General features: G+C 41.5%; 2 protein-coding genes across 2 annotated transcripts in view; both read right to left on the bottom strand.

Annotated features, from left to right (window-relative positions):
• The window catches only part of LOC310755626 (tubulin alpha-1B chain), a 109033-nt gene that overhangs the window by 84118 nt on the left and 14216 nt on the right, over positions 1–10699 (bottom strand). The gene's annotated exons all lie outside the window — the stretch shown is intronic.
• Positions 1–10699, bottom strand: part of LOC310755627 (tubulin alpha-1A chain) — an 89275-nt gene that overhangs the window by 64410 nt on the left and 14166 nt on the right. The window lies entirely within an intron of this gene.

Here is a 10699-nt window from a genome sequence, read left to right on the forward strand (position 1 = left end):
AGTTTCAGGTTAAGAACGGGCCTCCGGAACAAATTACGTTCTTAACCCGAGGTACTACTATATATTGACTAGCAAAGAGAAATAGGAGTTTGCTGATGGACCTTTGACCTTAGTCCATGTTCTCCTTAACTTTTGTCTGGTTACTAAGATTGACCAGCCCCAATGCAACAAGCCCCATAGATATTCTTGACTGTTCTTTACATTATGTGGCTTTATGGTTTTGTAAGCATTGCCTTTGTAACGAAATGCACCAGAAGGTCTGCAAACAGATTGCTTGGCCTTCACTGCAATCTTTATTAAATTGGAGGGAGGCGCTACAACGTGAAAGCGCTACAACGTGAAAGGGCAAATTTGAATCTCATTATATCTAGATACACCGGTTTTGCAGCATTTGGGTGGTGTAAGGTTTGTGATAGGGACACGGGTGGCACTGTGGGTAAAACCTCAGCGCCTAGGACTTGCCGATCGCATGGTCGGCGGTTCGAATTCCCGCGGTGGGGTGAGCTCCCGTCTTTCGGTCCCAGCTCCTGCCCACCTAGCAGTTCGAAAGCACAATTAAGTGCAAGTAGATAAATAGGTACCGCTTTATAGCGGGAAGGTAAACGGCGTTTCCGTGTGCTGCGCTGGTGCTGGCTCGCCAGAGCAGCTTCGTCACGCTGGCCACGTGACACGGAAGTGTCTCCAGACAGCGCTGGCTCCTGGCCTCTTAAGTGAGATGAGCGCACAACCCTAGAGTCGGACACGACTGGCCCGTACGGGCAGGGGTACCTTTACCTTTAAGGTTTGTGATATTTTGATCACCTTTTTGATGGTTCTAACATTTCACCACTGGAGCACACTGGAGCAAATATGATCGTCTGTAAAATTTTATTTTCAGTTTATGAAGCAATTCTATATCCTCCAACCATGCTGACGAAGAATTCTACAAAACAGTAGTCAATATCTGGAATCACTGTTCAGTGTTGGACTTCATAATTGCTGAATACACAAAGCTTCACAGCTTGACTTTCATCGTACAAAGTTTGGCACCTCGCTTCATTTAAAGATTTTCAGAGACTTTGAGACTAAAGATTTCGTTTTGTACTTGTTATGGTTTGAAGGAATTCTGTAAAGATTGTCTATTACATATGTATATGGTCATTGTGTTGCCTAGACATTGCTGACGTTCTCTTTGCAACACGGGGGTTTGTTTGGTTACTCCCCTGAGAGCCTGGCACCTGGGTGTCACGCACCCCTAGCACCTATGGGTAAGACTGCCCTGGCTGTTTCATAAGGAGGTGCATGGGCAACATGCCATCTCCCCTCCCACTACAGTAGCACATGGGTTTTATTTTGCATGCCTGTTTTGTTCAGTGGAGGTAATAAAGCCATACGCAAGCTCTTTCTGTTTACAAAGTAAGCCCTGCCAGGGCTACAAGATACAGAACTTAATCTTGGTGAGTAGGTGGGGGATAAATCTCAGTTGCTAGCATTTAACTCCCAGGCTATGCCCTGTTGCTATAAAGACACCAGCCACCCTAGAAAAGTGAATCAAATAAAAATGGCTAAAAGGTGACTCTAGAAAAAGTGGGGAAATGGAGCAAAGAAGATGTGCTGAGATCGGTTCTGAAGGCTATCTTAGAAGCTGATGACTAACTACATACAGAAGTTGCATATTAGAATGAGAAAGTACAAGTCCTTATTAAATGCCGTGATCGAGCTGGAATTAAAACCTGCGTTTCCAAAATACGCTTTTGGAGCTGTACACTGCTGCTCTGTAGATTGTACAGCAGTCTTTACTGTATTGCTACAAAAGTACATCAGTGAGTTTGTAGGTTAGGAATGAGGCCTGCAGGACTCCTCTGAGTGTCAAAACAGTTCTGTTTTATTTTTGTCCTTTGCCAGTAAGCTTCCAGTCTGTCCTTTGCAGCGCTTGTTCTAGCCCCAACAAGTAGTGGAATAAATGGATGGGTGCAGGTTGCTAAGTCTGCAACTTGGAATTCAGCCACCTCTGCATGAGAAAGCAAGCTCCTGCCAAGTGGTTTCTTCCAGACAGCAGGATACTCCAGCAAGGGCGAATCGGAATGGATTACATTAATGACTGCTGCCTCCTTCAGCTTCTGCTGCAGCAGTTGTATCTGCATAAATACAAAAGCATCATTGAACCGACTCCAGTTAGCCATATGTGGGGTTGGCTATGTCTGGTTAGGTGATATTTTTAACAGCTGCCTCTTTGCTTGCTCCTTCTTACATTCATCTTCCTTTCCTTCACATAGACTGCAGAGCCTATTTTCCAGCGACAGTCCTGGATTTACAGAAGCCATCCTGGTTTCTGATTTGATCCTGGAATGTCCCGCTTTTCCTTAAGTTGTCCCTATTTTCATTAGAGAAATGTTGGAGGGTGTGGAGTTATGCAACTCCCAAGCCAAGGAGATCAGTAACTATACAACCCTTATGAGAAGGCAGCCCTGTATAGCGAAGTTTTTTTATTGTTTAAAGTTTATATATATATGTTAGAAGCTGCCCAGAGTGGCTGGGGCAACCCAGTCAAATGGGTGAGATATTATTATTATTATTATTATTATTATTATTATTATTATTATTAAAGAGGACGTCCTGATTTTCATCAGAGAAATGTTGGAGGCTATGAGATTGGGTAGATGTGTGTTCCAGGCATGACAAAGAAGTAAAATTTCTACCCTAAATGACTCTGCCCTAGGATGCAGTCAGTGGGATGCAAGTGTTGTTCAACTCAATGTATACATGAGGGGATAATTGCCCAGGAAGTATAAAAGTCACATTTGACTAGACAAAAATTAGGGGTTTAGTAAAAAGGAAGCTGAATGGGGAAATCAAGAGCATTAGATTTCTCCATAAGCTGTTTGGAAAACCACAACAATAGCAGACCCTCCACGTGTCTCTATTTTCCAGGGATAGTTGTGAATTTACAGAAGTGGTTTCTGATTTGATCCTGGAATGTCTCACTTTTCCTTAAAGGTAAAGGGACCCCTGACTGTTAAGTCCAGTCATGGATGACTCTGGGGTTGCAGCACTCATCTCGCTTTACTGGCCAAGGGAGCCAACGTTTGTCTGCAGACAGCTTCCGGGTCATGTGGCCAGCATGACTAAGCTGCTTCTGGCTAACCAGAGCAGTGCACAGAAACGCTGTTTACCTTCCCGCTGGAGACCTATTGATCTACTTGCACTTTGACGTGCTTTCGAACTGCTAGGTTGGCAGGAGCAGGGACCGAACAACGGGAGCTCACCCCGTCGCGGGGATTCGAACCGCTGACCTCCTGATTGGCAAGCCCTAGGCTCTGTGGTTTTAGGACATCCCTATTTGCATCAGATAAAGATTAGAGGGTATGGAGTTATGCGACCCCTGAGCCAAGGAGATAAATAACTATACAACCTTTAGAAAACATCTGAAAGCAGCCCTGTATAGGGAAGTTTTTTAATGTTTAATGTTTAATTGTGCTTTATATATGTTAAATATATATATAATATATTTAACTTATATTATATATATATATATATATATATATATATATATATAACACATATATTGTCAGGGAATCAGGAGCAGGAGCACTGGGGAGAGAGGATTGGGAGAGCGAAGGGGAAGAATCCGAGGGCAGCGTAGGGGAGTATGACAGTGGCCCGAGAGATTCCATGAGCTTTTCCAGCGAATCAGAAGATTCCCAGAAGGGGGCGCCGATGGTCAGGGCAAGGGGGGTCCCAGGGGGGACGCACCAGAAACAAGGAGCCAGAGGGGAACCCCAAAGCAGCAGTGGAGGATCGGGACCAGTTTCCCCACCAGAGCGTAGTGGGGGGGAAGAGTCACATGTGTCAGGGGCAGTGTCTCCTCCAGAGAGGGAGTCAGGGCTGACCACGCCTCCAACGGAGGGGAGGTCAGTTGCAGCTAGCCCCCCCGAAGGGGGAAGCAGTGACAGCAGCAGTGAAACGGTCAGGAGGAAAGCTGCTGGCTGGGCGCGCGCGCCAAGTTCAAATGTGCAGGCGCGCGGAACAGCAGGAGACCCGGATGGGGAACCAGCTCCTAAAGCCCGCCGGAGGGAGGGAGAAGGCTCAGGGGAATCAGCGGGAGAAGAGGCTAGAAAGGGCGAGACCCCGGCGGGCAGGCGGACCCAGAGGAGGAAGGAGCAGCGGAAAAGGTGGAGCAAGGCTAGAATCTTAAATTGGTGTCAAGGGGGAGGAGACTCAGACGGAGCATCAGCGGTCTGACACTTGAGACGTAGAGCTGCGCGCTCCGGCTCTGGAAGTGAAACTGAACTTCAATAAAGACTTTAATACTTAACAACGAAGCAGCGTTGGTCCTTTGTGAGCTGGGACCTAGGGTAGCTCTGACATATATATATATTTAACATATGTTGGGGCAACACAGTCAGATGGGAGGGGTGCAAGTAATAAAATGATTATTATGGAGGAATAGGACACTCCTATTTTAATCAGAGAAATGTTGGAAGGGATGCAATACAGGTTTTTCCCGAAGAATTTGAAGATTATGCTTAAAACATTGATGCTGCTAGTCTCCTCCTCTTTCTGGTGGATATATTTATTCCTTCCATGTTCCTGATGTAGCACTTCACACGCTCTTTCTTCCCTGGCTGGGGTGGGGCTCAGGTGCCAAAAAGTCTTGGACCAGCCCTGGGATGAACGAATAACTTGCCTCTGTCTTCACTGTGAGATGTAGGGCAGATCCTTAGCCTAACTTTCTCATGGAGGGAATTTGAGGAATGAAGGCATGGACGAAAGGTGGAGGCCAACCACTGATCACATTTGTAATAATAATAATAATAATAATAATAATAATAATAATAATAATAATTTATACTCCGCCCATCTGGCTGGGTTTCCCCAGCTACTCTGGGCGGCTTCCAACAGAATACTAAAATACAATAACCTATTAAACATTAAAAGCTTCCCTAAACAGAGCTGCCTTCAGATGTCTTCTAAAAGTCTGGTAGTTGTTGTTCTGTTTGACATCTGGTGGGAGGGCGTTCCACAGGGCGGGTGCCACTACCAAGAAGGCCCTCTGCCTGGTTCCCTGTAACTTGGCTTCTCACAGCGAGGGAACCGCCAGAAGGCCCTTGGCGCTGGACCTCAGTGTCCACGCAGAACGATAGAATGGTGACTGGTGACTGGCGCTTTAATAAACCCACAGAGAATATAGATACATAGATACATGTGAAACTCCCAAAGGAGGCCAAACCAAGGAGCATTATAATAGGGTTGCCACAGTGCTATTTTTATTTTAAAAAAATGTTTAGGGGTACTCTCATTTTGACTCAAGAAAATCACCATTTTATAGTTCAAATCAAGGAAAATAAATACAGTAAATGGACAAAAGTACAAAGATTCACAAAATGTTTAGGGGTATGCGTGCCCCCAGAAAAAAGCACTGGGTTGCCATATTTCAAAATGTTGAAAATCTAGACAGAAAAGTTGTTGAGGTTTTGTTTTTTTTTTTGCAAAAATACAAAGAAATTCGAGGGGGGGTGTCTTATAATCTATTTGAAAAGCAATTGTAAACAATTACGTACATTGGTAGGATTGACATAAAACTTGTAGTAAAAATTAGAACTATGGATTGACAAAGGATTTATGAGAATGGAGTTATGAAAGAGGTGCAGAGGGGGAAATCATTATATTAAAATCCACATGGGGTGGAGGAAGTCAAAAGGGGTTATATGTCTATGTATTTAATTTGTTTGATAATGTAAAATAGAAAATTCAAAAATAAAATTTATTGTTTTAAAAATGTTTTAAAAATTTAAAAGCTATTTTTTAAGGAAAATTGGCAAAAATAACACTGCTGATATCAGTTGCCATAGGTCGATTTTCCTTGACATTTAGCCGATTTCCACCAGGACACTGCTTTTGACTAAAGTATTCCAGGTTTGTCCAATAAATGCAAATGAACCGTTCATCTGTAGCAGGACAAAATATACCATTTTAAACAATGTGTGTCAGATGGGATGTATACACTATGGCAGAGATCAGATCCAATTATTTCAGGGTTTGAGTGTGGAAATGCTAAGCAAACTACAATTGCCTGATGCAGGCTTCCTCAACCTTGGCCCTCCAGATGCTTTTGGCCTACAACTCCCATGATCCCTAGCTAACAGGACCAGTGGTCAGGGATGATGGGAATTGTAGTCTCAAAACATCTGGAGGGCTGAGGTTGAGGAAGCCTGAGTTAGATGGAGAAGGTGAGGATGACGAGTTATTGGAAGACACTGGAGAAGAAGTGGTGAGCTTTAAGAATATGGAAGAAGGGCATAAATAGGTAAAAAAAAAAAAACTAAAATGGTGTTGGATTGGAAATAAGTGGTATTAGTAACAAAGTTAATAAGAATATGCAAAAATGAATTGATAATGGATGAAAATACTGAGTTATAAAATGTTAAGTTATAGAGATAAGATAAATGAAAGAGGGCAAGGATTTGCTGATTTGATTATTTAAATGGGAATACAAGAAGGGGAGGTGTGAGGAAGTCAAAGAAACAAGCAAATGAGTTTTAAATTACGAAAAAGAATTGTTTTTAATTTTTTGTATCTTTTTTGTGTGTGTTTACTCTTATTCTTTTTTCTTGTTTTTTATTATGTGTTTTTGTATATCTGTTTTTTGTAAAATCTTAATAAATATTTCTTAAAATGGAGAAGAAGTGGTGAGAGCAGAACATTGACACAAGGCTGAATCAGGAGAAACTTGAGGAAAACAAGGGGAAGGCATAACCACCAGTGCAAAAGCATTGTGTCACTGGAGAAGGGGGGAAGTTAAGGAAGGAAGGAAGGGTGGGAGATTTGGGGTGGGGGATGTAGGGGTTGGGCAGGGAATGAATGAATTCCTGTAATCTTAATTGACTTTTTTTTTTTTTTTTTTAGTAAATCAATTTGAAAACGTTTGGCCACAAATAGGAGGTTTAACGATCCAACAAACTCAAATCACAGGGGCAAGTAAATAAGGAGTAGGAATAAATTTATTTGCCACATCCGAATCAAGAGAGGTCATGCGAGGTCTGGACCAGTGCCTAGACTCAGAGGTGGGCTGCGTGATGGCCAGCAACAGGGTCTGAATCTGCCAAGTGGAAGCACTGTGGGTCGGCAGTTAGCCAGTTTGGATCATTTGGTCCACGGGCTGCTTTGAGCGACATGCTACTCCCTCTGACGGAAAGGGTGCTCCTAGATGACCTCAGTGGCGAGGAAGGCCTTTTCCCTCCCCACCCCCATAATTGTTTATTAAATTTTCTGTTTTACATTTTAGAATACAGTGGCACCTCAGGTTACAAACACTTCGGGTTACAAACTCTGCTAACCCGGAAGTAGTACCTCGGGTTAAGAACTTCACCTCAGGATGAGAACAGAAATCGCGCAGCGGCAGCAGGAGGCCCCATTAGCTAAAGTGGTACCTCAGGTTAAGAACAGTTTCAGGTTAAGAACAGACCTCCGGAACGAATTAAGTTCATAACCAGAAGTACCACTGTATTCATTTAAACAACAGTGACTTCCCTTCTTCTCTTTCCGTGGTTCATTTTGCGTAACATAAATCCCTGCATATTTTATATAAACTAAACCATTCAGTATTCCATTATTGCATCCATCAAAACTTATTTTCACTGTTGAATTTATCTTATTGCTGCCAGTGTTTTCATATGTACACAATTTCCCCCCATATATTCAATAAATATTTTCCAATTTTCTTTAAACATATGTTCTTCTGGTTCTCTTATTCTATATGTTGGAATAGGTGCAGCTTGCAGACCTATCAACTTAAGTCTCCATTCTTCTTTAGTTGGGACTTTGCTCGTTTTTCATTTTTAGGGATAACAAACCACGGGCCGCAGTAGTGGCATACATAAACAACCTTTTTTGACACCTGGGAATTTCCATCTGAATTATCCCCAACGAAAAGCACTCTGGTGTTGTTTGGGTTCTTTTGGAAAGGTACTTTTAAACTTTTTTTCAGTTAACTATGAATTATTTCCCAATGCAGTGATACCTCATGTTGCGAACTGTCCCCCTTACAAATTCTTTGGGTTACGTATGACAGCTAAAAATGTGAATTTGTTTAAAGATAATTATGAAAAAACTTGGAGAGAAGTGAAAAAAGATTTGGAGATTTGGTCCAACTTAAAGCTTTCCTTGTTAGGCCGTATTGCAGCTATAAAGATGAATGTATTGCCAAGAATGTTGTTTTTGTTCCAAGCATTGCAAATAATTGATAAAATGGATTGTTTCAAGAGGTGGCAAAAAGATATATCTAAATTTGTCTGGCAGGGCAAAAAGCCCAGAATTAAATTTAAGATATTAACGGATTCAAAGGAAAGAGGGGGGTTTGCCCTGCCAGACTTTAAACTTTACTATGAAGCGGCAGCTTTCTGCTGGCTGAAAGAATGGCTACTTCTTGAAAACACAGACATTTTGGATTTGGAAGGTTTTAATAACATTTTTGGGTGGCATGCATATTTGTGGTATGACAAGGTTAAAGCACATAAAAGTTTCAAAAATCATATTGTCAGAAAAGCACTATTAAATGTCTGGGTCAGATATAAAGACTTGCTGGAAAATAAAACTCCAAGGTGGCTGTCGCCAATGGAAGCTAAGGCAGTTAAAAAGTTAAATATGGAGTCCAAGTGGCCAAGATACTGGGAAATTTTGGAAAAGGAAGGGGACAAATTGAGATTGCAGAGTTTTGAGAAATTAAAAGGGAAGGTGAGAGACTGGTTCCACTACCATCAAATAAATGAAGCGTTTAAACTGGACAGTAAAATTGGCTTCCAGGTGGAAAAATCAAAATTGGAGATAGAACTGTTAGAACCCAGTACCAAGAATTTGTCCAAAATGTACAATTTGCTGCTGAAATGGAATACACAAGATGAAACGGTTAAATCGGTCATGATTAAATGGGCTCAGGACATTGGTCATAATATTTTGTTTGCTGATTGGGAAAAGTTGTGGACCACCGGGATAAAATTTACGGCATGTAATGCCTTAAGAGAAAATATTATGAAAATGATATATAGGTGGTACATAACCCCAGTCAAGCTTGCAAAGATTTACCATGTGCCTGACAACAAATGTTGGAAATGTAAAGAAACTGAAGGTACATTTTTTCATCTTTGGTGGACTTGCCCGAAGATTAAGGCATTCTGGGAAATTATCTATAATGAACTTAAAAAGGTATTTAAATATACTTTCCCCAAGAAACCAGAGGCCTTTCTCTTGGGTATTGTCGGCCAAGGGGTGTTAAAGACGGATATAACTTTCTTTATGTATGCTACAACAGCAGCTAGAATACTCATTGCGAAGTACTGGAAGACGCGAGAACTACCCACACTGGAAGAATGGCAGATGAAGGTGATAGACTATATGGGCCTGGCAGAAATGACGAGCAGAATCCGAAACCAGGGAAGAGAAGCAGCGCAAGAAGAATGGAAAAAATTTAAGGATTATTTAAAGAAATATTACAAAGTTAACGAAAGTTAGAATGATGTTGGACTGGAAAGTAAATGGTTACTATTAGCAATGGTTATGATAAGGAGAATAAGGAAGAATAGTCTAAATTTAAATTAAAATAAGGGAAGATTTGCTGAACAATCGATAAGAATTTGGAATACAGAAAGGGGAGGCATGAGGAAGTCGGGGAAGATAGGATATGAAATCAGGATATGAAATGATACATGTTTTTTGTTTTGTTTTTGTTTTTGTATGTTTATGTTTGTTGTATTGTGTCTATATGGAAAAATAAAAATATTATTAAAAAAAAAAAACAAATTCTTTGGGTTACGCGCTCCACTAACCTGGAAGTAGATGCCCCTTCTTGCGAACTTTGCCCCGGGATGTGAGCGGAAATTGCGCTCCGGCGGCGCAACAGCAGCTGTAGGCGCCATTAGGAAAAGCGCACCTAATGTTATGAGCGGTTTCCAGTTACGAACGGACCTGCGGAACAGATTAAGTTCGCAACTGGAGGTATCACTGTTATCTTTTACAGGTCTACCACGTATGATAGAATGTACCCTCGGTCTCATTGCATCTCCAGTACGGTACTTATCAGAGTCAGTCTTATAGATCTTAGCAAGTCTACTCGGGAGTTAGATACCATCTGTATATCATTTTCAGGTAGTTCTCCTTCCAAGGAATAACATACTGTAAACTTCAGAAGGCTTTTCCAAAGTTTCCCCCAGAGATTAAAATCTATATTATGTCCTGTATCTATTGCCCAATGTTTCATAGAGGCTTTGACAAGCTTGTTTCTTGTTTCCCAAACTAAGAACAGATTGTACATTTTAGATAAAAGTTTCTTTTGTAGAAGTTTTTTTTCAAATTGTGAGCTTTGGTCCAAAAAATAAAAAATAAAATATTTTTCCTGTCTATTTTAAACATTTCATGTAACTGATGATATTGTAGCCAGTCTATGAAATGGCTCCTTACACTTTCCATTGATTTCAGTTTAGGTTCCCCCTCTGTAAAGTACAGTGGTGCCTCGCAAGACGAAATTAATTCGTTCTGCGAGTTTTTTCGTCTTGCGAAGCACGGAACTGCACCTCTTCAAGCAATGCACCCTGGGTATTAACAGTTTTAAGAAAAAGGAAACAAACTCGCAAGACGTTTTCGTCTTGCGAAGCAAGCCCATAGGGAAATTCGTCTTGCGAAGCAACTCTAAAAACGAAAAACTCTTTCGTCTTGCGAGTTTTTCGTC

The sequence above is a fragment of the Podarcis filfolensis genome (assembly GCF_964270895.1).
Source record: "Podarcis filfolensis genome assembly, chromosome: 2".
NCBI lineage: Eukaryota > Metazoa > Chordata > Lepidosauria > Squamata > Lacertidae > Podarcis > Podarcis filfolensis.